The 27,999-nt window shown below is 37.9% G+C and overlaps 2 pseudogenes across 1 annotated transcript; both read right to left on the bottom strand.

Moving 5' to 3' along the window:
• Positions 1–3: 3 nt before the first annotated feature.
• LOC114275543 (G-type lectin S-receptor-like serine/threonine-protein kinase SD2-5) lies at positions 4–26,287 on the bottom strand (annotated as a pseudogene).
• LOC114260899 (homeobox protein knotted-1-like 3) lies at positions 9,277–18,131 on the bottom strand (annotated as a pseudogene). Its single transcript, XR_014338239.1, has 9 exons — positions 17,724–18,131; positions 16,368–16,465; positions 16,165–16,195; positions 15,656–15,711; positions 12,754–12,840; positions 10,491–10,684; positions 10,266–10,396; positions 9,784–9,920; positions 9,277–9,697 (listed from the first exon to the last, which is right to left on the bottom strand). The product of XR_014338239.1 is annotated as a homeobox protein knotted-1-like 3 (transcript).
• Positions 26,288–27,999: the final 1,712 nt, after the last annotated feature.

Below are 27,999 nucleotides of genomic sequence, written 5' to 3'. Positions count from 1 at the left end.
AAATAAAAATCTTACATTATAATTCACTACATAAGAAAAGGAATACAAAAACTTTTAACAATCAGCTGTAATTTGATTGTTGGAGTCTACTTTCATTACCTAGGTCTTGATATAAACTGATGCAAATAATGGAGTAGCAGCACCAATGGCATCCCCTTGTTGACCAGCAACTGTAATTGCTCTTGGTACCATAGGAGTTGTAAAGTTATGATCCAAATTGTTTTCAACATCTACAGAACCCTCCAAGACCTTAACCACCACTGACATGGAAGGCCTCCTCGAAAAGTCACTTTGTAGACACCAAACAGCAGCCCTCATCATCTCCATGACTTCTACTCTATTTTTCTGCATGTCATCATTGTATTTATCAACGATATCTAGAAGTCGTTCCTCATTTGCTTTCCTCTTAAACAGACCTAGTAGATGCATATCTTCCTCAGGTTGAGACCTGTAACGCCCTCAAAATAATACATAATATCCATCACTCAGACATGCAGTGATACAAGAAAATCAACGTCTTTCCATTCATCAGAGTAGTTCTTACAATAGTATTACATGTTAACAACAAAAGCAAATGCCCTACGAGCTTACAGCTTTCCAAGTTAACACTTGGTTACACAAAAGAAGAGTACTAACTCTATACAAAATAAGCCCTTGGCTTGATATACATGTAATACAAACAAAATAATCAAAAAGAGTCTTCAACTCCCATAACCATCCAAGCTATGTCCTTAGAGGTGGCATGCTACCTGTACCTGAAAATAATGTCCCATATAGGGTGAGCCAACACCCAGTAGAGATATGCTAAACAAAATATGAGCAATAACTAAGACATTAGCAATTGATAAATATTCAAGTTCCATAAATCAATTCATAACCCATTTCCATTTTAGGACCACTGTGTTCATGTTTTATTTCATTTTCCATTTCTTATCAATTTCACAATTTACAGCAACGGCTCAGAACCTGGCCAACCACTTATATGAGACAGTGACTCATATTAAACGTTTCCCATTTTACAATAGATAAACATACTAGTTGTATCAACATCTCAACAGATAAGCATACAAGCTGTATCCACATTTCAACAGATAAGCACATTAGCTATATCAACACTTCCAAAGATAAGCATATGAGCTGTATCAACACTTCAACAGATAAGCATATAAGCTATATCAACACGTTAACTGACAAGCATATGAGCTGTATCAGTGGAGTCCATCCCCTATCTCTTCTCAAACAACATCCAGTTTAAAGGTCCATCCCCTATCTTCCCCTAAACCGTGGAATACATCCCCTATCTCCTCCTACATACACAACGTATATACACATAGGTCATATACACAATCAATCAATACATAACGTTAATGTATTCTATCAACCGTCATACTCTATGACATAACCAATTGATTAGTTTTAGTTTGCCTAATCATCATGCATTGTCTACAACAATGAAAACTACCCTCCACCAGTAGCCGAAGCAATTATTTCTAAACAGATAATAAAAGCTTCAACAGATAAAATATCAATGTTTTCAAAAGTGAGCGATTAATAAATCCAACTCCACTATTCTACTATACAATGAGCCAATTTCATTATTTCCAACTCAATTCCATATAACCACAATCTTCCCAAATTAATTATACCAATTAATTTATATAACAAATTAGGGTTTTCTACCCCTCTTTCCAATAATGACTCAATGGTCCATATATCAACAACCAACATCAATACCATTATTTTGAAACCCAAATTACACATTTTAGAATCAAAATAACAAAACCCTCTTTTAACATTTTGAAACCCTAAGTCCCAAAATTACCCAACTTCAACACTTTATCAAAACAACCAAAAATCTATGTCAAAGACCACAAGAGTGAGTAGGAATCCCTACCTCAAATTCGGAGCCCAAGGGAAGGAGATGAAGAAAACCAAAATACTCCAAACTCCATGATCCATGGATCAAAACAAAGCCCTCGACGATCAACACAACTTTTACAAAGGGCAAAGGAAAGGGAAACACTCTAACTAGATCAAACCCTAGAGAGAAGGGAGTTTCTAGAGAGAGAGGCTCTCAAAATATCTTTTTAGAAAGTAAGAGAGAGAGAGGAAGTGTAGAAAAATGATTCAAAATGCCCAGCTGCCCTCTGTTATACGACATTCCCGCTCGAGCGTCAAGAACAAAAAACTAGGTCCGCTCGAGCGCAAGAAGGGCCGCTCGAGCTCCAAGACACAAGAATAAAGTATATCCGCTCGAGCGCGAAAACCAGTCCGCTCGAGCGTAGATTACCCCCTCCCAGAACTTACACCGAAAATATACTGCCCGCTCGAGCACCAGCAATCCAGCTCGAGCGCCACCCGCTCGAGCGCAGGGAATCCGCTCGAGCGTAGAAATCACACCTGCAGAAGTTTTGCAGACCACGAAAATACTGAGAGTGTGCAATCTCCGCTCGAGCGCTATACGACCCGCTCGAGCGGAATGACCAAAAACCTGGCAACAAGAATTTAGACCAAGGCTCAACCCACCTGCTCGAAACATGCTCAACCCATCCCAAAACTCAAACAAAAGAAGTAAAGGATGACAACGAGGTATACAACCACCAACTCTACGGAACCAAAGTCCGGAATACAACAAATACAAAAAGGGAAAACCGGGATCGCTATAACCTCCCCCCCTTAAAGAATTTCGTCCCCGAAATTAAACACAAGTTTTCAAAAATAGGTTTTCTCAATTCCCAACATTATTACAATACGAAATTTAACAACTCGACCCATTACCGGTCTTTCCATCTTTATTCAAGAGGCAATTCACCACATATCTCAATATGTATCAACAACATGCTTTTCCCGAAATTCAACAATTTCTACATACATGTTTCACAATTTTTATATCATATTCAACATTCATGATATATCTCCATTTCTATAATACATTGAACATATGCAATGTTATAACAAATTCCCATTAACCAAAACATTCACAATGTTTTACAACTTAAGACATATATAATGCTCTTAAATTTCGACGATATTACAAAATTACCAATGCACGGTTACACATCAACAAACAAATCCAGATATTTCTCGCGGACTTCCAACTCGCGTTCCTAAGTGGCTTCCTCTACTCCATGATGTTTCCCCAAAACCTTGACCAGGGGAATGGTCTTGCCTCGCAAGACTTGATCCCGCCTATCCAAGACCCGAACCGGTCTCTCCTCATACGAGGCATCCTTATCTACCTCCAAATCGGTCCAATCCAACACATGGGACAGATCCGGCTCGTACTTCCGGAGCATACTAACATGAAACACGTCATGAACCCCGGACAACTGCGGTGGCAAAGCCAAACGATAAGCGACTTCTCCAATCCTCTCAAGGGTCTCAAAGGGACTGATAAACCGAGGGGATAACTTCCCACTCTTCCCAAACCTCATCAAACCTCGCCTAGGTGATATTTTCAAGAAAACATGATCACCTACCTCAAACGCCAAAGGCCTCCTCCTACGGTCTGCATAACTCTTTTGGTGACTCTAGGCTGTAACAAGCATCCTACGGATAAGCTTAACTTTCTCCGTCGTTTCCCTCACCAACTCTGGACCCAACAAAGGTGCATCACCCACCTCGGCCCAACACACTGGAGACCTACACGGTCGGCCATACAAGGCCTCAAACGGTGCCATACCAATGCTAGACTGAAAACTGTTGTTGTAGGCAAACTCCACCAAGGGCAAGTGCCTCTCCCACGTCCCACTAAATTCAAGGACACAACCTCGAAGCATATCCTCAAGGATCTGAATAGCACGCTCGGACTGCCCGTCAGTCTGAAGATGATAAGCCGTACTAAAGGTCAACTTAGTGCCCAAGGTACTCTGCAAACTTTGCCACAACCTAGCCGTAAAACGAGGATCTCTATCTGAGACGATCGTCACTGGGACCCCGTGCAATCTCACTACGTCCCGAATATACAAGTCGGCGAGATGATCTACAGAATCTCTCACGCGCATAGGGATAAAGTGCGTCGACTTAGTCAACCGGTCTACAACCACCCAAATGGCATCACTACCCCGCTGAGTCCTCGGAAGACCTACAACGAAGTCCGTAGTAGCATGCTCCCACTTCCACTTAGCAATAGGCAAGGGTTGCAACAAACCCGCTGGCCTCTGATGCTCGGCCTTCACTTGCTAGCAAGTAAGGCACTTTGATACGAAAACAGCCACATCTCTCTTCATACCCCGCCACCAAAACTGGCGACCCAAATCCCGATACATCTTAGTGTCTCCCGGATGCACCGCAAGACGTGAATGGTGAAACTCTCGGAGTACTTTTTCTCGGCAAGACTCCGGCACAAACAAACAGTCTCGGTATCTCACACTCTGGTCGGGATACACCGTCAAACCCTTCTCAACCTTCCCACTGGAGATCTTCTCTCGGAGGGATTCTACCCCAAGGTCACCTCTCTGTGCCTCTAACGCTCGGGTCACAAGTGTAGGCTGTGCAACAACAGAAAACAAGGCCGCAGCCTCAACAGATTCGCCCAGAAGCAAATCAAACTCGCCAAGTGCACCCAACATCTCCCACTCCCGGATGGCTATACAAGCTACATCACTAAAGGATTTCCTACTAAGGGCATCGGCCACAACATTGGCCTTTCCCGGGTGATAGTGCAACTCAAAATCATAGTCTTTAATGAACTCCATACATCTCCTCTGCCTTAAATTCAAGTCTCTCTGTGTAAACAGATACCTCAAACTCTTGTGGTTCGAGAACACCTCGAGCCTCTCACCATAAAGGTAGTGCCTCGTGTGTAGGGTAATTCTTCTTGTGTATTTTCAACTAACGTGAGCCATAAGCTACCACTTTCCCCTCTTGCATCAACACACAACCCAAACCCTCTCATGAGGCATCACAATAAACTGTATAATCCAACCCTTTCTCCAGAATAATCAAAACCGGAGCGGTGGTCAATCTAACTTTTAACTCCTGAAACGACTTTTTGCAAGTCTCACTCCACACAAACTTGACCCCTTTCTGCGTCAACCTAGTCAACGGCGAAGCTAGCTTGGAGAAATCTTTCACAAACCGGCGGTAATACCCAGCTAATCCCAGAAAACTGCGGATCTCAAAAACACTCTTAGGCTGTGCCCAATCTTGCACTGTCACAACCTTGGATGTATCAACAGACACCCCTTCCCCGGATACCACATGGCCTAATAATTTGACTTCTCCTAGCCAGAACTCACACTTTCCAAACTTGGTATACAACCTATGGGCTCTAAGCAATTCAAGCACCACTCTCAAGTGTTCCTCGTGCTCCTCCTCAGAGGGCGAATTGATAAGAATGTCATCCACGAAAACGACCACAAATTGATCTAAGAATTCCCTGAAGATCCGGTTCATCAAGTCCATAAAGACTGCCGGTGCATTAGTGAGCCCAAATGGCATCACCAAAAACTCATAATGGCCATACCGCGTACGGAATGTCGTCTTCGGAATATCCTCCTCCCTGACCCTCAACTGGTGGTAACCCGATCTCAAGTCTATCTTAGAGAAACAACGGGAACCCTTCAATTGGTCAAACAAATCATCTATACAGGGCATAGGGTACTTATTCTTAACCGTAGCCCGATTCAACTTTCGGTAGTCAATATACAATCTCAAGGCACCATCTTTCTTTTTAGCAAAGAGGGTCGGTACTCCCCATGGCGAACAAAACCCTTATCTAGCAATTCCTGGAGCTGAATCTTCAACTCACTCAACTCGGCTGGGGCAAAACGATAAGGTGCCATAGAAATCGGCGCCGTGCCGGGCACTAAATCAATAGAGAACTCTATCTCTCAGTGAGGTGGCAAACTAACGAGATCCTCGGGAAAAACATCTTACTACTCACAAACCACCCTCGGCAATACGATCTGGGTCTCATCACACTCACCGCTCATAAAGCTAGCAAGCAGACCACTAAGCTCACTCCGCCCTCGCGGATCATACATCGGTGGCAACACACTACCAACTCGATCCCCCAAAAAATGGAAACACTCCCCGCTCAAGGTACAAACTGTGGCCCTCTGGCGGTAGCAATCAATAACAGCCCGGTATGATGATAGCCAATCCATACCCAAAATAACATCAAAACCCTTCATGGGCATAACAACAAAGGGAAAAGGAAGCCTATGGTCGGCGACCTCTATATCACAAGCTCTACATCCGTGTTTCAAAATCAATTCACCCCCAACAGGTGATACTACACAAATAGGAGATGCTAATAGTGCCAACTCCAACTCCAACACAGATGCAAATGCAGCAGATACAAAAGAATGAGACGCACCCGTATCGATCAATACACTAGCAACTGAGTTGCAAAACAAAAAAGTACCTCTCACTACTGATGGAGCCGGTACTAGGTCCTGCGCGGTAACAGCATACACGCGCCCTGTAGGCCCCTGATCCACCTGCTCACCTCTAGGAGCAAAAGACTGCTGCACAGACTGGGATGACGAAGCTCCTGGGTTGGCCCTCGAGGCCTGCACAGACTGAGCTAGCTGATAACTTTGCGTCTGCCTAGAACCAGACGCTCCCGAAGTGGCACTCAACTGTGGGCAAAACCTCTTCAAGTGCCTAGGCTGACCACACTGATAGCAAGACAAAGGCTGGCCCCTGCCCTGACTCTGGCCCTGAGGTCTAGCTGAAAAAGAAGCAGCTCGCTGACCCCCTCCCTTCTGCGGGCAAACCAAAGACTTGTGACCTAGCTGGCCACACGCAAAACAAGTCAAGCCTCCTTGACTACCTCTCCCAAAGCCCGCACTCGGCACTGAAAAGGTCGATCTAGCCAAACCACCCAGAGACTGCTGAGGGTTAGAACCCCTCTGTCTCCTGCCGTCACCCTGACCATCTTGGCTCCTCTTGGAGCCTCTCTGCCCTTCATCCTCCTCTTGCATCATAATCTCCATATGAGCTGTAGCATCCACCAAACGTCTATACTCTCGAATAAAAGACCCTTCAACCCTCAACTTGAGTCCACGCTTTAGCTTCTGCTCAAATTCAAAACACACTACTACAAATATAGATAAAGATCACACTTTTTTGGTGTGATGTATGTTTTTTAATCACACCTTTTAAGTTTTATTAAAGTGTGGTCTTTAGGAGTGTGATTAAAAATGGTCATTTTTAATCACACTTTTTAAGTGTCATTAAAAAATGCTTTCATCACATCTTTTAAGTGTGATTAATAATATTTAGATCACACCTTTTAAGTGTGATTAAAAACATTTAGATCACACCTTTTAAGTGTGGTTAAAAACATTTAGATCACACCTTTTAAGTGTGATTAAAAATATTTAGATCACACCTTTTAAGTGTGATTAAAAACTTTAGTTCACACCTTTTAAGTGTGATTAAAAACTTTAGATCACACCTTTTAAATGTGATTAAAAACATTTAGATCACACCTTTTAAGTGTGATTAAAAATATTTAGATCACACCTTTTAAGTGTGGTTAAAAACATTTAGATCACACCTTTTAAGTGTGATTAAAAACTTTAGTTCACACCTTTTAAATGTGATTAAAAACTTTAGATCACACCTTTTAAGTGTGATTAAAAACATTTAGATCACACCTTTTAAGTGTGATTAATAACTAATAAAACCTGTGATAAAAAAAAAATTTGACATATTTAAAGAATAATCAATATTATTTTTGCACGCGCATTTGAATAATATAATACACACTATATACTATATTTTGAATCACAACCATATATTGAATGAAATAATATCATATATTTCATAAATGAAAGTTAAATGTTTAAAAGTATATACAAAGAAATTAATAAAAAAAAAATTAACTGTGATTACATACATTAAAAAATAAAAAATAAAAAACTTGAAAAAAGTAAGTTCTTGAATTCTTTGACCATATTTTGCATCTCTCCAAGAAATTTCTGACCTGAAAAATAAAAAAACAAATTAATTTAAAAACCGCCAGAAGCATATGAATAAACTTACTAATTAATTTATAAACTTACATTTAGATCACACCAAAAATAATGTAATTTATCCAGTTGTTAAACTGCCCCAATCCTTTCCCCACAGCCACAAAAAATGACATAATTATTTTGATTCTCCACACAAATAGTATAAAGCTACAAAAGATATTGATACCCTTGTAGAAGCCAAAATAAATCATCAAGGCATGAATAATTTCAAACTTTCTTAAGCTAGAATAATTTAATAATAAAACAAAAAAGTGATCTTAAACTCAAGATATGCACTTGTAGAAAATGACAATATTATTTGAGAAACAAGACATTTAATAATTAAAATAGTCCAAAAGAGTCCCATGTAAATCATACAATCATTGAACACCAACCACAACCAAAATAATTAAAAACAATGTCTGGCACAACATTTGGACCTCAATGAAAAAATTAGCTTCAAATCCAAACAAGTGCTGAATCATGAATCTATCACAGTGTGAGACTCCAATACCAAACAAAATATGTCTAACAAACATATGCAAATTTCAACAAAAATTTAATCAATCTCCAAGCTAAGAATAAATATGGAGTTAATAAGGCCAATAGATGATACAGGAAGAGTTTTCTGTTACTGGAATCAACATATCACATATGGCATTAGAACCAGTTATAGTGTTTCTAATACCATCTTATGGATCCCAAAACAAACAGTATATGCATGTCAAATTATTAGTTTTCTTTGCACAACCGAAACATTTTCTGTTTTATATAATCAAATAAATTTTTTTAATTTCTATGGGAAATCAAAATACTCACGCAAACATATTATGTTTGAAATTCAAAACTTGAAGAAGCAAAACAAACCTTGTTGGATCCATTTTGTGCAGTCAAGGATTTAAGGGAAAAAAGTAGACCGAACATGAGCTTGTGGTCCTGCTGGTATGTTAACATCCAATGAAGAAAATTTCCAATTTAACCATCACTGATTTAACTTGAGACTTTTACACCCCACCATGAAAAAATTTCTTCACCCTTGCTCCCTATATAAACATCATCATCAAATAAAAAACACCATCACTAACATCATCCGCTCTTTCCTATCATAACCATATATATATACACATACCCATATCAGACATGATGCCTCAATTTTTTCCCAAACTAAAAATACAACTGTTACAATGAAGGAAAATTGGACTAAGAGGACACTTGACGACTTCTAATAGTGTCAAAAAATGCCAAAAGGGAAAGAAGAAAAATATTGTAACTACTAAATACATTCAACAGATGCAACAACTATTGAGACTACATTACTAAACACTGCTAGAAAATTTATGATTGCTATGAAAGAGATTATTACACTATACACCCACAACCCGTCTCTATTCTTACTCACAGATATGTAAAACGTAAACAAAATCATGAACCGCCAATATATGATGCTACCCAACTCAGTTTTGTCATATATTCTAATAATTGAACTTCCTAATGATATCACAGCACATACAGTATACCATCTGCAGTCTTTTGTGCATACATACCTGTGTACCTATTCTCTCATTTGCACGCTGTAATGTTCACAAGCAGCACTATACTGTCCTATTTTGTTATGTAGATACATGCACTGATTCTGGATTATCACTGGAGTGGAGGCATGAAGAAATATATTGTTGATTGGATTACGAATTTGTCCTTCACTCACATGAAACGATCACCGCTGTTGTCACCTGCATTACTTTGTTTCAAACTAAGATTGGCGAAAGCCCTCGACAAATATAAAATGATGAAATTACATGTGCTCAAATTGGCATACCTTTTGCGCTTGCTCTTCAAGACTGTAGAAGTGGAAAAATTGCTGTGCCAATTCCTTTTCCTCTGATTAATGAACCAATTATTTATCTGTTTCAATTGCAACCCTGTTTCTTGGACCAATCTTGCCTTGTCTTCCTCCTGAAAGAACAACAATTAACCACGGTGATTTAGAAAAACTCACCACTTAATTCTTGCGGCAAGCAGTATCAACAAACTCACCACTTAATTCTTGCAGCATGCAGTATCACAGATCAATTTAGTCAAACAATAAAAGGCAAATTCAGTGTCCTTTTAATGTTATGGAGAGCACATGAGAGCAAACTTGCCCGAAACTTTTAGCACAAGTCCAAACCAATAACCATGGTTAGTTGGAGCTTAATGCTTACCCATTAGTGCTCTAACCTACCAAATTTGAAACTAATAGCACGAAAGCAACCCATTCAAAGCCAAAGGTCATTGTGCTTCTCAATCATGAAAACTTACAGTTGGGTACGGCCACTTAGAATGTGATTGCCACCAAGCCTTCAACATAGAAGTGGTATCACCAGGGAGCTTTCCGCCCTTCTCTTGCATAAGATTTCCTCCCTAATGTCAACGATTTTCTCCTTGTAACCCTATAAAAAAAAATTTTAAAAAAAAGAAAAAAAATATTAGTTGACGGCAATATATGCATAGAAAAGTGTCCACAATCAAATATTTGTCTCTCACCTGTTTCAGTTCATGCTTCAGCTCTTGCCTCACACGCTCCATCAAGGATCTTTCACTATCTGTTGGGACGAGAGGACCAAAACCCAAGATGTCAGCACCCTCCAAACTTCCATCAAACAAGTTTGTGTCACTGTCTACTTGGTCATCGTCATCATCAGACATTGTTGCCCCTGTGCCTTCTCCAGGAGAAACACCTGTTCAACATGGTAAAGTACAATTCCATTTTATAATTTTTCATTATGCTTTTGATTCTTGAATCTTGCTACTTTACCATAAGAACAGGTTTATCTGCAGAAGAAACAAAGCAATAGGTGTTCCTTTGACAATTTTTTTTTTAGATATTGTATATTTATCTCAATAAGGCAAGTGATCTACATTTGGTCAGACCAAAAAAAAAAAATCAAACGTAACCAATTCCGTGTTGTAAAAATGTATATGCATGTATCATGGTTCTCAAGGGTCATCACAGCCACACTAGGTATTCAGTTACAGGTGCTTCTTGTGAAATGTCATAAACCGTCATACGGAAAGGCTTAAGAATCAGATAGATACCATGCAGAGTACATTTTTTTAAAGCAATCACTAATTCCTCTATAAGTAATAGAAAGAATATTAGCATGCCAGACACAGGAGAATTTGCTAGTAAAAACAATGTAATGAGAAATATCCATGAAGATATTTTTTTTTTTGGGTGGGTTATATCCATGAAGATAGATAGTAGCATTGAAGGCTTCGAAATGTTAATTACAGATAGAATGGAAAATATTGAACATGAAGTAGTCCAGAAGCAAGGGACTCATATCACTAAGTGTTATGGGCTAATACAGCATTCCCATGCATATAAAAATTGTGCAGCACTGCACCCAAAACCTTTATCTCAATACTTTCTCGCAGCACTTATATATGCTTCCTCATTTGTCCAGCCTCAAGCTGGTTCTCAGAGGGTTCAATTATTAATAATCATCTGTTGAAAAACAATTCCACACTTCCAGTTTCCTTCTGCAAATTCAGCAATTATGCTACAAAAAGGATTTTTTTTTGAAAGGTATTTTATTATGTAGATCATATTAGAATGCATTCACTAACAAGTAGCAACACAACATAATTTTAGGAGTAATGGATGTGTTGATTTGAGCATCTAAAAATCGAAGCCTATTGATGCTTGTGGGAATTTTAATCATAGTTTTTTTGCTTCATGCTTCTCAATGGAGTTGACATAGGAATTATCTCACACACAATAAGTAATCAACTGCTCGACAAGAGTTTGTGCCTAAATGATTTTATATTCTCATATACTAAGGCCTCATTTGGAAACAGACTATTTTAGTAAATTTTTGGTTTTTTGGCTAAAATATGAGGTAAAAAAAAAACTAGTATGTTTAGAATGGCTTTTTGGTTTTTTACGAAAAGATGTGCAAAAAGTAGAGAGAAAAGGGAATCTTTAACTTTTTGGTATAAGTTATAGGCTTTTTGATTTTTTTAGTAACTTTTAGGCTTTTAAGCTAAAACATTGACATGCCAAACGAGGCCTAAATATAAGTCTAGCCACCAGAGGAGTTAGAAAAATAATCTACATGGAAAATACATTATCTTCACTGAAGTAAATAATAAGAATAAGAATAATAATTTAAAAAATAAAAAACCAAATTCTTAGCTTTGACCTACCAGTTAACTGGGTCACAGCATGAAGTATCTATGTGCTCATGTGTAGTTAAGCTGAGGCTGAGTATACATATGCATTGAAAACTAAGAATGAAGTGCAATGATTTCATGAGGCCTTGGGCTTTAGGGTAAATTATTGGATTTAGTCAAGATGCCAATGGTGGTGGATGACAAGCAATAAACTCATTCAACCTAGTAAAGGGCTATGCTCTGAGAGTCCAGAGGATTCTTTGGATTTGGAAAACCAAATTAGAAACCTTCCCAGTAGTCCTGTTCTGTTTTGAAGTTTTCTTCTTCCTCAAAAGCAAAATATCACTACCTACCTACCAAGGAAGGTGATATGTACCATTCTTAATTCATATCAACAAACTAAAGAAAAATGTAAGGTCATGAGAAGTTATGTAAACTCCAATGTAAGTAACAGCACTAAAGGTCTCGAACTGTCAAAAAATTGTATGATAATCAACATCATTACAAGAAAGCAAGTAAAAATTGGCCTGCGGAAAAAGGATTTCAAATTCTGGGGAAACCTGGAATCTATTGGAGTACACAAGAAATCTGAGAAATGAACAAATCTAGAAAGAATAAATAATGAACATACCTGTTAAGCTTTGTAGGGATTGCTCAATCTCCCAGCAAGCCATTACTGCTTCCATTGCATGCACACGAACATGTTGTTGCAGTTGTTCTTTAAAAGAACAGAGCAAGAGTACATAAGCGTATTGATGGTTACTTGTATTCTTGATGGAAGGAAAAAGGCCTTGGCTTTAGTCCCATACCCTTTCCCCTTACTTTTTAGGGGTAGGGGATCTCGGGTTGGTTCCATTTAAAAAAACTTTTGTTTTGAATGTAGAACATGTTTATGTATCAAAATAAGTCTTAAAATAATATAATGCAGTCGTTTTATGACCACGACAGTTGCTCAAAGAAATTAGTAAATGGAAATTTTTGAAGCCTTGTAAGCGTATTGATGGTTAGTGGTATTCTTGCAAGAATTTAGGTTTTATAACCCATAGAATATATTATTTTGACAAATATTAAAATGGCTCCCAAGCATGAAGCAAAGTTCATCAGGACTTGTAAAAAGATCGGCTAATCATCATGTGAAGCGTCAAGGAGTCTGCATCGTGCTTGGTGTTTTCTGTTGACACAAGAATTTTTTGCAGATTTATTTTTACAAAATGATTCATAATTCCACCATGTCAACTAAAGATCCCAAAAAGCCTGACATAGAATGACAAAAAGAAAAGTAGTGGGAAGTTGGATATCCTAATATTTCCTCCCAAATAGCAGTCCATTATTTGATCATTTAGGCAACTTAACTGTAAAACACCGGAGAACTAGATTTATTTCCAGAGAAATGGGTGCATAAATTCTTTCTGACCAAATTTTAGCATTCAATCTCATGTGTACTGAAAAAAATGAGAATAAACTTCTCTTTTTTTTTTTATTTATTCATTGACCAGTTCTGAAGGGAAGAGGAATCATATGTTCAAACAGTACATAAGCAAAACCCAGTGGAATGAAGAACTGTAATTCCACGCAATTCATTATATTTAGCTCCCAAAAAATCAATTAAGAACCTAAACATAATATAGTAGTCTGCATAAAGTTCTGTTTATATTCAGGTTTCAGGAACTGCTTTCGTGGATTTATATGACAGATTTGTGATTAGGCAGAATGAGAAAATATTATATGGCTCTAATGTCATGACAAAAACATGAGCACCATAGAGCTTGAGAACACCAAGTGATCTGCAAGACTCAAGTTCTTAATCAGTGTCTCAGAATATGCTCAAGTATCTGCCACCAAATACTGACTTTGGCATTCAAAAAAAGTGAAATCGGATAATTGAAAGAACTAAAACAACTCCTTAACAAGGCACATAAGATTCCAAATTATGTTCTCATTTTGCATACCATCACTATCCATCTTTAAGGCAAGATTATCACTTCTAAACAAGTTTCAATCATAATACACCAGTTTAATACCTTGCAGAAGATGAAAGTTATGACTCTGTCATTCCTGAAATTGTAACCTTGGAAGTTTCCATATCATTAAGATCAATAAAGATCACTCATTACTGTTCTAGTATATAGTTTGAAATTGAGAGCAGATTCAATCCTTTGTGCACACAATCCAATTTTCCTCTGCTGGGGATTTATCATAAAATACTATTTAGTGCAAAACTACCACAGGGAAAAATAGAAGAACTCTTCTACTACCACATCCATGAGTTATTCATATGAAATATATCCATATAAAATTCATCCACCCATGCAGAATAGTAGTTTTATCTCTAGGAAACTTTCTTCCTACAAATTTATAGGTACAAAAAATGAGAAACCTTATTATTATCAGGAAATTCTGCTTTCAAGTTCTTTAACCTCTTTCCATTTAATTGACAGGGTTGCAGGATGTATGCCGCTATGTTTACACAATATAGCTGATGTACAAGTGTAGACTCTTGTCAGTGACGAAACACCTTTCATGACTCTCAATTAAAGCACTCAAACCTCGGAGAAATAAATTAATTAATTAACTAAAAATCCAAAATGTATGGCATTAAGAAAATTTTACTACCATTCAATCCAAGTTCTCTAGATGTGGGAACCAATTCAAGCTCTTGTAGAATTTCCAATAGAGAAAACTCAAATTCATCCACAAGAGCCTAAGAATTGAAGCAGTTTTAATTCAACAACACAAAATAGTTAACTAATGCATTTAGTTGTACTACCTTCTTAAGGAAACTAAAACCCTAAAATTGGAGTTAATCAATGAGTTCATGTTTTTCCACATACTCGTCGTACACCTAACCTAATCATTATTAAAATGCCTTTATTCTCATTGTTAATAGGTCTACAGTTTGAAATGTCCAATTAAGATGCGACGCAGAGAGACAATAATGTGTTTGGTTATCTTGGAAACGACTTTACTTGGAAATGACTTTAAAGCAACAGAATCATCTAGTAGCATATGCTGATCATCTTTGACAGTAAAAAATATTTAATGAAATTGTTGCTTCAACTTTCAGATTCATTGAAAATGATCTTGGCTTTGAGTCACATCATCATCACTTTCTACATCTTTTAATTTTGTGAATGCATTACACTCTTAAAACTTTATTTAGATGCGTTTTATATAAATGGTAAAATTAATATCACATTTCCCTAATTGATTAACTAACTAACTTCAATCAAATATGAGTTCAGGGTATCCTCAATTGAAAAATGCAAAAATTATATTATCATAACAACTTCAAAGCTTTCTCAATCAGAGGTTATGAGATTTATTGTTCGCGTCAATTAATTTCTTAAAGAAGAACAAGAAGAAGAAAGCATTGCTATTGATTCTAATCGTATCTAAGGTCAAGAGCAAGGAATTTGTCAACCCAATTTTAATTGCACACCATAAGGTGGAAAAGATGGCTAAGAAAGTTAAAACAATTGGGAAAAGAAAATCATTACATGTAAATGTTAAAATGTAAAGAGAAGGGTTGATACCTGGTTGCCTTCTTTTACAAGAAGTCCCGACAAAAACACACCAATAAACTGAGTCCCTTCCATTATCAGGATTTTCATAAGATAATCATTAGATATTGAAATGCTAGAAACAACATATTCTGAATAATGATCATCATCCATCTAGAAAAATACAATAAAGTCAATTGAAAAATAAAAATTCTCAAACAAGATTAAGGTCTATACTCGATTATGTATTATGCATCTAGAAAAATACAATAAAGTTGTGACTGCTTCATAAGATTATGTATTATGCATCATCTAGATTTCGACACTTTGAAAACATTCAATGACCATTTTTTAAGACTTGATCTAATCCACATTGAGGTTATATGATCTCAATGTCATTCAGAAGTTATGGATTGCCTTAAACCTAACCCTCATTCATCAAAAAGTCAGTTTAATGGGGTTTTTATTTTTATTTTTATTTAAGTAGTCAATTAAATAAGAAAAGGCTTAAGACTTTTTGGGGGTGTAGCATAGAGACATACCTCTCAAGGCATGAGCGTCTTGGGAATAACTCTGCAGAGAGACAATAACATGACAAAAAAATTAGTTGTAATAGAGAACAAAACCAATAGCAAACTACATACCCAACTCATTGATCTTAGCTACTTAACAATGCTTTCTTTATTGATCTTTAAAAGTCTTTTTTTGAGATTTTTTAGGCCAAAAATATTGAAGAAAGTCTCACCCAATGACATGCCGACCACCATCATGAACAGCTTGTGAAATCAAACCCATGAGGCCTATGCTACCTCCTCCATAGACCAGATCAATGTTCCTTGAGACCTTCAAGAGACCAAAGTCAAATCAGCCCACAAAGTGTTTGTAACAATGTCTATGCAAGAAAATAGATTAACCCATTTGAAACAGTAAATCTACAAAGAAGGAATATTCAAAACAATTAGCATCTCATAAATGAGAGAAAGCCTCAACAATTTGCTTAACTTTACAAGAACAAGTGAACAACAGAGTCAAACAGGCAAGAATCTCATTAGAAGAAGAAGAAGAAGAAGAAGAAGAAGAAGAGGAAGCAAGAATCTAAAGAATTACACCTGTTTGGAATAGTTTTCAAAAATCATTTCTCTGCAACATGTCTTTATAGAAACTGAAAACAATTTGAAAAATGGAGTAAAGGAAACAACTTTTTCGTATTCCTTGAAAAACTGGTTCTAGTCAACTCAATTTTCTGAAAAAATTTCACTGTTTTCTATTTTCTGCATTTCAAAAAACAGAAAATTGCTGTTGAAAAATGGCACAAATTTCTAAAAATCACAACTATTTGGGTACATAAACACATATTTGTTCGTATCAAATGTGGACCATCATAGTAGTTTACAAAATAACACCATTATAACTGCTTATAGAGCTTAGCAAGACAATTCCACTGTTCTAAAAAATCACATATTTAGCAACAATAATATGCAATCAGCAAATAACCTGAAAAACACAATATATAACATAGTCATTAACTAAGAAGCTGTTGGATTCGATTCGAATGGTATTTTCACCAAGAGGAACTCAAATTTCGTTAGAACCCTAGACTAGCACCATATATAATGAATTGAAATTGAAATGAAGGTTAATTGCAGGTACTTACAAGAAAAAGAAAGAAAAAAGAAAAAAAGGGAACTCATAATTGAACTCATAATCGAAGAAGCTACTCCTCGCCACAGATCCACCACCACCTCCACCTCCACCTCCACCTCCACCTCCCCCAACACAGCCCCGCCATCCCTTGACCACCAAAAACACCCTCCCCCATCACAGCCCCGCTAACCTCACCACTACCGAAATCCTCTTCACCGGCTAACCTGTCTACCACGAAAACCACCCTTACCCTCTTCCCCTACCAACAACCCATATCCATCCACCCCACCCTCCAATCCTGAAACCCGCTCCTCCTTCCCTACCACAGATCCGCTATCCTCCTCCCCACCACAACACTACCACATCCCCGCCACTGAAATCCCCCCCGCCCTTCACAAACATACAACCAGAAAAAGAAAGATAGAGCGGTAGAGAGAGAGTAGCCATAGAGACATACCTGTGAGGCAGAGAAACCGCTGCTTGGCGACAGATCTTGGAATGAGAACAATATGGGGGCACTAGGGTTTATTTTAACTCTATGCCAAAACCACGTAGTTTTGGACTTCATAAAAAATGTCTCTAGCTTATACAAACACTGGGAAGAGGGGTGAAGAGATTAGGGATTAGGGATAGAAACCGCTGCTTGGCGACAGATCGATCGATTGATCGAGAGAGAGAGAGAGAGAGGGGTGAAGAGATTAGGGATTTTTGGTTTGGGGGGAGTGTTTACAAAACGAGAATGGAAATAAAAGGGGGGGAATGAAAAAAAAAAGGGAGGGAAACATAGCGCGAAAAAAAAAAAAAAAAAAAAAAAAAAAAAAAAAAAAAAAAAAAAAAAAGAAGAAGAAGAAGAAGAAGAAGAAGAAGATTAAATCATGTTTTATTGTTTAAGGTTGCCGTTGGCAAAAAAAATTATTTCCTGTTAAAATAATTTTTTTTTTGTAGTTAATGAATTTTTTTTTAAAAAAAATATTTTTCTTTTAGTTATTAAGATTTAAAATTTATTTGTTTTATTTTTATTTTAATGAAAAAAATTTATTATTATTTTTTATTTGGTAAAAGTAGAGGTAATATTTTGTGGTAAAGGAGAGGGAGTGGCAGTAGTGGCGAACGTGGTGGATAAGAGATGATGGTAGTGGTGGTGATGGCGAAGGAAATTAGTGGTGAAATTTGTGGTAGTGGTAGAGTAGATGGAGTGGCAGGGGTGAAGGAGAGGTAATGGTAGTAGTAATGGCAATAATGGTAGTGGTGGTAGTAGAGTGGTGGCGATGGTAGTCGTAATGGTAGTCATAGAGGTGAAGTGGCGACCGTGGTAGTAGTGGTGGTAGTGAAATGGCATTTTGCAGTAGTGGTGAAGGTGGTAGAGGAGATAGGTGGTAAGAGAGAGATAAGTGAGAGACAGATAGAGGAGAGAGACAGAGACAGAGACAGAGTGGTGAGCGAGAGATAGATGAGTGTGAGAGAGAGAGAGAGAGACAAATAGACAGACAGAGAGAGAGGAAGATGAAAAAATATGTGAAAAGATATATATATATATATATAGAGAGAGAGAAATAGAGAAAAGAGATAAACGAGAGAGAGACAGAAAGAGATGAGTAAAAGATAAAAAAAAGAGAGAGAAGAGAGACAGAGAGAGAAGATAGATGAAAGAGATAGAGAGAAAAGAGATGGACGAGAGACACAAAGAAAAAGAGAGAGACAGACAGAGAAGAGCGATGAGTGACAGAGAGAAAGAAAAGAGAGAGAGGTTGTCGTCGCAAAAAAAACTTTATTTTTGTTAAAATAAAATTTTTTTAAAAAAATTATTTTATTTTGGTTACTAAGCTTGAAAATTTATTTGTTTCATTTTTTTTTAATGAAAAAAAAAATTATTATTATTTTTTATTTGGTAGAAGTAGGGGTAATATTTTAATGAAAAATATTGTAATGGTAGTCGTAGTGGTGAAGTGGCGACCGTGTTAGTAGTGAAAGTGGTAGTGAAATGGCGTTTGCAGTAGTAGTGAAAGTGGTAGAGAAGATGGGTGGTGAGAGAGAGATAAGTGGGAGACAGATAGAGGAGAGAGAGAGAGACAGAGACAGAGAGACAGAGTAGTGAGCGAGAGAGAGACAAAGTGGTGCTCAAAGTGTATTTTCTTGTAGTGGATCGATAAATTGAGAGGGAGCTCAGTAAATAGAAAAGACGGAAGGGAAATAGTGAGCAACGCAAACACAAATGGGAGAAAGGGAGAGAGAGAGAGAGAGAGAGAGAAATAAACAGACAGGGAGAGAAGAGTGATGAGTGAGAGAGAGAAAGAAAAGAAAGAAAGGAAGATGAAAAATAGGTGAAAATATATATATAGAGAGAGAGAGAGAAAGAGCAAAAAGAGATAAACGAGAGAGAGACAGAAAGAGATGAGCGAGAGAGCGAGAGAGAAAAGAGACAGAGAGAGAAGATAGATGAAAGAGATAGAGAGAAGAGAGATGGACGAGACATACAGAGAAAAACAGAGAGGCAGACAGACAAAGAAAAGTAATGAGTGAGAGAGAGAAAGAGAAGAGAGACAGAGACACAGAGAGAATGAGAGAGACGGACAGACAGAGAAGAGTGATGAGTGAGAGAGAGAAAAAGAAGAGAGACAGAGACACAGAGAGAATGAGAGAGACGGACAGACAGAGAAGAGTGATGATCAGAGAGAGAGAAGAGAGACAGAGACACATAGAGAAAGGGAGAGACAGACAGAGGAGATGGAGTGGCAGTGGTGGATGAGAGGTAATGGTAGTAGTAGTGGTAGTGGTGGTAAGGGAGTGGTGGCGATGATGGTAGTAATGGTAATCGTAGAGGTGGAGTGGCAACAGTGGTAGTAGTGGTGGTAGTGGAATGGCATTTGCAATAGTGGTAAATGTGGTAGAGGAGATGGGTGGTGAGATGGAGAGATGAGTGAGAGACAGATAGAGAAGAAAGATAGAGAAACAGAAACAAAGTGATGAGCGAGAAAGCGACAAAGTGGTCGTTAAAAGTGCATTTTCTTGTAGTGGATCGATAAGAAAAATGCCCTAGACCCCCAGTGGGAGTGATCCCTACCACCCCCACTGTTTTCTGATTGGTTCAAAAAAAATTATTTATTTATTTATTTTCACTCTTGCTCTCACAGCCCCCCACGTGGAGGTGGGGGTGCTGGGGGTCACCGCCCACTGGGGGTCCCCAACATGGTTGGATCGATAAATCGAGAGGGAGCTCAATAAATAGAGAAGAGATGGGGGAGAGAGTGAGGAAGGCGAAAACAGTGAGAGAGAGAGAGACAGATAGACAGACAAACAGACAGGTAGACAGAGAAAGAGAAGAGTGATGAGTGAGAGACCGAGAGAGAAAGAGATAAAGATAGACAAAGAGAGAAAAAGATAGAGAGAGAGTGAGACAGAAAAAAACAGAGAAACAAGAGATGAACAAGAGATAAACAAAAAGAGAGAGAAAGAAAGCGAAAAGAGATTAATGAGAGAGAGGCATAGAAAAAAAAGAGAGAGAGAGAATAAAGAAAAACGAGAGAGACAGAGAGATAGAGAGAGAGACAAAAAAAAAAGAGAGACAAAAGATGCTCGAGAGATAGACAAAAAGAGAGAGAGAGAGAGAGAATAGCAAAAAGAGATAAACGAGAGAGAGACAGAGAAAGAAGAAAGATGAGTGAGAGATACAAGGAGAAAGAGAGACAGACAGACAGAGAAGAGTGATGAGTGAGAGACAGAAAGAGAAGAGAGATAGAGACAGAGACATAAAGAAAGAGAGACAGACAGAGAAGAGTGATGCGTGAGAGAGAGAAAGAGAAGAGAGACAGAGACACAGAGAGAAAGAGAGAGAGACAGACAGACAGAGAAGAGTGATGAGTGAGAGAGAGAAAGAGAAGAGAGACAGAGATAGAGACAGAGAGACAGGAAGATGAAAAGAGAAATGTTATATCAAAAGAGTAAGACGACGTCGTTTTTTTTAATTTTTTTTTATGATAGAAAAATACCATTGCATTTATTTAAACCATTTTGTAACTATATATATGAAGTCTCAAAAAGTCACATTTTTTTGCAACGACAAGTTGTGCAGTCTCAAAAAGGCATATTTTTCGCGACGGCAAGTTGTACCGTTTCAAAAAGTCACTTTTTTTTTTTTTGCGAGACGGCAAGGCGTGCCGTCTCAAAAAGTCATATTTTTTACGACGGCAAATTGTGTCGTCTCAAAAGGTCACATTTTTTGCGACGGCAAGTTGTGCCATCTCAAAAAGTCATATTTTTTGCGACGGCAAATTGTGCCGTCTCAAAAGGTCACATTTTTGCCGTCGCAAAAAGTTCCGTCTCATAAGCCCACTTTTCTTGTAGTGTTACTTAAAAAGTGTAATTAAAAAGTAGTAGTGTATATATAATCACACTTTAATTAAAAAAACGTGATTAAAAAATATATAAATAATTACACTTTAATTAGAATGTGTGATTAAAAAATATATATATAATCACACTTACTTAAAAAGTGTGATTAAAAAGTAGTAGTGTATATACAATCACACTTTAATTAAAAATGTGTGATTAAAAAATATATAAATAATCACACTTATTTAAAAAGTGTGATTAAAAAGTAGTAATGTATATATAATCACACTTTAATTAAAAGGTGTGATTAAAAAATATATAAATAATTACACTTTAATTAGAATGTGTGATTAAAAATATATACATATAATCACACTTACTTAAAAAGTGTGATTAAAAAGTAGTAGTGTATATACAATCACACTTTAATTAAAAATGTGTGATTAAAAAATATATAAATAATCACACTTTAATTAGGATGTGTGATTAAAAAATATATATATAATCACACTTGTTTAAAAAGTGTGATTAAAAAGTAATTGTGTATATATAATCACACTTTAATTAAAAGGTGTGATTAAAAAATATGTAAACAATCACACTTTAATTAGAATGTGATTAAAAAATATATATATAATCACACTTTGTTTAAAAAGTGTGATTAAAAAGTAGTAGTGTATATATAATCACACTTTTAATTAGAAGGTGTGATTAAAAAATATATATATAATCACACTTAATTGAAAAGTGACATAAAAAATAAATATTATCACACTTAATCAAATTAAGTGTGATTAAAATATCAATATAATTTTTTTTATCACACTTCCAATAAAAGTGAGATCTTTTTTTTTGTCAAAGTGTGATCTTTAACTATTTTTGTAGTAGTGACAACGGCGTTCCTCGGACGCCACCAGTTCAGGTGCAAACCTAGACAAACTGGTAAAAGTAGCCTCAAACTCGGCCACTAACAAACCCTGCTATTTAAGCTGGAAAAACTGCTCCCTCAACTTCTCCCTAGCAGCTGAAGATAAAACTTCTCCTAGAAAGCATTCACAAACGCCTCCCATGCACCACCGACACTGCTCTTCTCGTACTTCCACCATTGATCCGCATCTCCCTTCAGTTGGAAGGATGCCAAGGTCACATTTAATGCTCCGTCCTCGATGCCAAGCATCTCGAACGTCTTCTCCATCTATTCCACCCACTCGTCAGCCTTAAGTGGCTCTTTCGGATCCCCAACAAATTCGTCCTGGTTAGACCGAAAGAACTCCCTTTTCAAGAAAAAAGGCCCTGCCTCAGTAATGTGGGCCTGATCCTGATTCCCAGCTCTGAGAATACCCAAAGCTCCTGCTATTTCTCGGGCCAAGGCACTCATAGCCTGCTGACCCGCTGGCTCGGCCACATTGGCCTGACCAACTCCCTCCTGCTGTGCCGGAATATCATCCGGTAAAGGCATCTCTTGCCTACCACGCCTGCCATGCCTACCACGTCCTCGTCCTGACATCCTAATAAAGGTAACCAAGACTATTAGCACATTTACAAATGTGCCGAAGCTATAACACTCACGTCCTAATGCATGAACAACTGTAATTCACTCCACATAAGCACATAATCACGTAAGCAATTACGAATTTCATTTCCAAATAATGACAGTCCCGAGGCATTACTAGAGTTCCGATCAGAAACAGCATTGATCAGGTGCTTTTCCAACAAGACTCCCAGAAATCCAAGGATCCAATCAACATCCTAGAAACTACATTCCATACCCATATAGTCACATAAACATGTTATCATATAAGCACATAACACTACATCTAAGTCTCTATCAAGCGAGACAAACCCATTGTGATCCTAATCACTTCCCACGTACCCAAAGTATTCGAACCCGGTACGCTCTGATACCAAGTTGTAACGCCCTCAAAATAATACATAATATCCATCACTCAGATATGCAGTGATATAAGAAAATCAACGTTTTTCCATTCATCAGAGTAGTTCTTACAACAGTATTACATGTTAACAACAAAAGCAAATGCCCTACAGGCTTACAGTTTTCCAAGTTAACACTTGGTTACACAAAAGAAGAGTACTAACTCTATACAAAATAAGCCCTTGGCTTGATATACATGTAATACAAACAAAATAATCAAAAAAAGTCTTCAACTCCCATAACCATCCAAGCTATGTCCTTGGAGGTGGCATGCTACCTGTACCTGAAAATAATGTCCCATATAGGGTGAGCCAACGCCCAGTAGAGATATGCTAAACACAATATGAGCAATAACTAAGACATTAGCAATTGATAAATGTTCAAGTTCCATAAATCAATTCATAACCCATTTCCATTTCATGACCACTGTGTTCATGTTTCATTTCATTTTCCATTTCTTATCAATTTCACAATTTACAGCAACGACTCAGAACTTGGCCAACCACTTATATGAGACAGTGACTCATATTAAACGTTTCCCATTTCACAATAGATAAACATATTAGTTGTATCAACATCTCAACAGATAAGCATACAAGCTGTATCCACATTTCAACAGATAAGCACATTAGCTATATCAACACTTCCAAAGATAAGCATATGAGCTGTATCAACACTTCAACAAATAAGCATATAAGCTATATCAACACGTTAATTGACAAGCATATGAGCTGTATCAGTGGAGTTCATCCCCTAACTCCTCTCAAACAACATCCGGTTTAGAGGTCCATCCCCTATCTTCCCCTAAACGTGGAGTACATCCCCTATTTCCTCCCACATACACAACGTATATACACATAGGTCATATACGCAATCAATCAATACAGAATGTTAATGTATTCTATCAACCGTCATACTCTATGACATAACCAATTGATTAGTTTTAGTTTGCCTAATCATCATGCATTGTCTACAACAATGAAAACTACCCTCCACCGGTAGCCGAAGCAATTATTTCTAAACAGATAATAAAAGCTTCAACAGATAAAATATCAATGTTTTCAAAAGTGAGTGATTAATAAATCCAACTCCACTATTCTACTATACAATGAGCCAATTTCATTATTTCTAACTCAATTCCATATAACCACAATCTTCCCAAATTAATTATACCAATTAATTTATACAACAAATTAGGGTTTTCTACCCCTCTTTCCAATAATGACTCAATAGTCCATATATCAACAACCAACATCAATACCATTATTTTGAAACCCAAATTACACATTTTAGAATCAAAATAATAAAACCCTCTTTTAACATTTTGAAACCCTAAGTCCCAAAATTACCCAACTTCAACACTTTATCAAAGCAACCAAAAATCTATGTCAAAGACCATAAGAGTGAGTAGGAATCCCTACCTCAAATTCAGAGCCCAAGGGAAGGAGATGAAGAAAACCAAAATGCTCCAAACTACAAGATCCACGGATCAAAATGAAGCCCTCGACGATCAACACAACTTTTACAAAGGGCAAAGGAAAGGGAAACACTCTAACTAGATCAAACCCTAAAGAGAAGGGAGTTTCTAGAGAGAGAGGCTCTCAAAATATCTTTTTAGAAAGTAAGAGAGAGAGAGAGGAAGTGTAGAAAAATGATTCAAAATGCCCAGCTGCCCTCTGTTATACGGCATTCCCGCTCGAGCGTTAAGAACAAAAAACTAGGTCCGCTCGAGCGCAAGAAGGGCCGCTCGAGCTCCAAGACACAAGAATAAAGTATATCCACTCGAGCGTGAAAACCAGTCTGCTCGAGCGTAGATTACCTCCTCCCAGAACTTACACCGAAAATGTACTACCCGCTTGAGCGCCAACAAGCCAGCTCGAGCGCCACCCGCTCGAGCGCAGGGAATCCGCTCGAGCGTAGAAATCACACCTGCAGAAGTTTTGCAGACCACGAAAATACTGAGAGTGTGCAATCTCCGCTCGAGCGTTATACGACCCGCTCGAATGGAACGACTAAAAACCTGGCAACAAAAATTTAGACCAAGGCTCAGCCCACCTGCTCAAAACATGCTCAACCCATCCCAAAACTCAAACAAAAGAAGTAAAGGATGACAACGAGGTATACAACCACCAACTCCACGGAACCAAAGTCCGGAATACAACAAATATAAAAAGGGAAAACCGGGATCGCTATAACTATGAAAATTTTTGTGCCCACACAACATTTCCAAGACCACAACACCAAAGCTATAAACATCTACTTTCTCAGTGATAATTGAGCTCAACCATTCTGGAGCCAAATAGCCTGGTGTTCCCCTCATCATTGTCACAACTTGGCTTTGGTCCTTATCAATTAGTTTTGACAATCCAAAATCAGAAACTTTCGCATTGAGGTATTCATCTAAGAGGATGTTTTGGGGTTTGATATCCAAGTGAAATATCTTTTGTCCTACATTCCTCATGGAGATAGGTTAGTCCCTTGGCTATATCCATGATTATCTTCCTTCTGGATTGCCACCCAAGAGTGAGCTTTTGGTGCTTTTGGAAGATGCATGTATCCAAGGATCCATTGGGCATGTACTCATAAACTAGAAGCCTATATGATTTTTCAGCACAAAATCCAATTAATCTCACCAAATTGACATGGTGAAAGTTGCCTATTGTTTCAACTTCAGCTAAGCATGACTTCTTAACCTGACCAAAACCATTGAGCTGCTTCACCGCTATTTTGGTGCCATCGTTTAATGTCCCTTGAAACACTTACCCAAATCCTCCTTCGCCAAGCTTATTATTGAAATTGCTTGTCATGACTCTCAATTCTTTGTAAGAAAATCTGGTAGGCATCCCTGGTACTTGATCAACGAAGAACTCATCAAGTTCATCGGATTCTCCTTTATTTCTAAAAAGAAAAAAGTAGAAGGCAACCACAAATAATACACTAAAGAAAGCTCCGAGACTAGATCCCAATATGATTTTGACATGCCTTGATTGCTTTTGAGGAGAATATGTTGGTGAAGGAGTAGGATACTCAGCAGTCGGAGATTTCTGCACTTTAAGAAACACAGTGATGTTATCAAACCCTCCGTCATTATTGATAAAAGAAAAGACTTCAGACAATAATAAGCAACCATTCTTTGAATTATAGCCCAAATCATTTTTAAACAGAGCAGTTTTGCATGAACAGTTTTTCAAGCAACTCGTCTTGCAATCCTCTAATTGTTGGATATCAACCCATTGTAAGGGTGGCAGCCACATGGTAAGGGTGGCATCAACCCACTACCCACATGGTGGGGCAGCTTCCAACCAACAAAAGAGAAAGAACAAGCTGGCATCAAGCTGGCCATGTGCAAGGCCAGCTTTCCTCTCCACCTTCTCTTAAGTGTTTAAATAGAGATGGTGAAAAGAGAACGAATAAGATACACAGACAGGCTGAGAGCAATATACAAGAGTAGTGCATACTCTGTGTGTGTTATTAGAGTGAGAGAGAATAAGCTATATAGAGAGACAGAGAGTGTGAGTTGAGTGTGTAATTCTCCTCTTGTTGATAAATAGTGATATCGCTCCCGTGGACGTAGGCCGGATTGCCGAATCACGTTAAAACTCGTGTTATTGTTTGTTTGTATTTCCTGGTGTGCCCACGATCCCCAACACTAATGCCATTTTTTCATCCAAGTAAAAGATTTTGGATGCGTATGTGTGTAAGAAGTTGAAGTAAAAGTAACTAGTATTGTTAAGCTCCAAAAGGGTGTGAGATAGAGAATTGTTACAAGAAATGGGTGTAACAAGGAAACATCCGAGGCTGGGTTGCTTATAATTTATTTGCCTGAAAGTGCTGTTGCCAGCGGCTTCCTCAAAACAACCGCACTGTCCACCATTTGGAGAACAGATGCCATAATTGCCACGCGCCATGGGATACCCACACTCACCCATGCTTAATGTCAGCAGATCAGCCACCGCATTCCAATTCCATCCTGTCCACTCATAAGCCTTCAAATGCCCATCAGGATCCAACCTTATGAACTGAGGTGACGACGATGATGCAGCAAGGATTAGCTGCCCATTAAAGTTTTCATTTTCGAATTTGACATATTTCACATTTGAATGTGATTCAAAATAGGGCAAGGGTGGATTAGATTCTACATAAGCCACCAGACTGTTATCCTCATGAAACTTAAGAGAAAACAAACCGGTAGTCCAGTTCGATGCGGATGTGCTGGAGGTGAGCTTCTTGCCAGGAAAAAAAGTCTGACCAACAAGTAAGGAGTCAGTTGGGTGATCAAATGACTGCCAAACCGTTGCATTGTTTCTGCCGAAGAAGACCAGGTTTCCCAATTCGGTGAAATTCAAGCCGAAGACGAACTTTCCGGAGGTATTGGTAGACCATACGAAAGTGCCGTCGGAGTCGTGCAATATCAAATTCCATCTCGAGTGAGTTGTAAGGTGGCGTTAATTTGAACAGGACGGTTCCGATT

This window comes from Camellia sinensis, chromosome 8, assembly GCF_055761805.1.
Source record: "Camellia sinensis isolate YWXY chromosome 8, ASM5576180v1, whole genome shotgun sequence".
In the NCBI taxonomy this organism is placed as follows: domain Eukaryota; kingdom Viridiplantae; phylum Streptophyta; class Magnoliopsida; order Ericales; family Theaceae; genus Camellia; species Camellia sinensis.
Note: the sequence above shows the minus strand (reverse complement) of the source record. Positions and strands in the feature narration are given on the sequence as shown.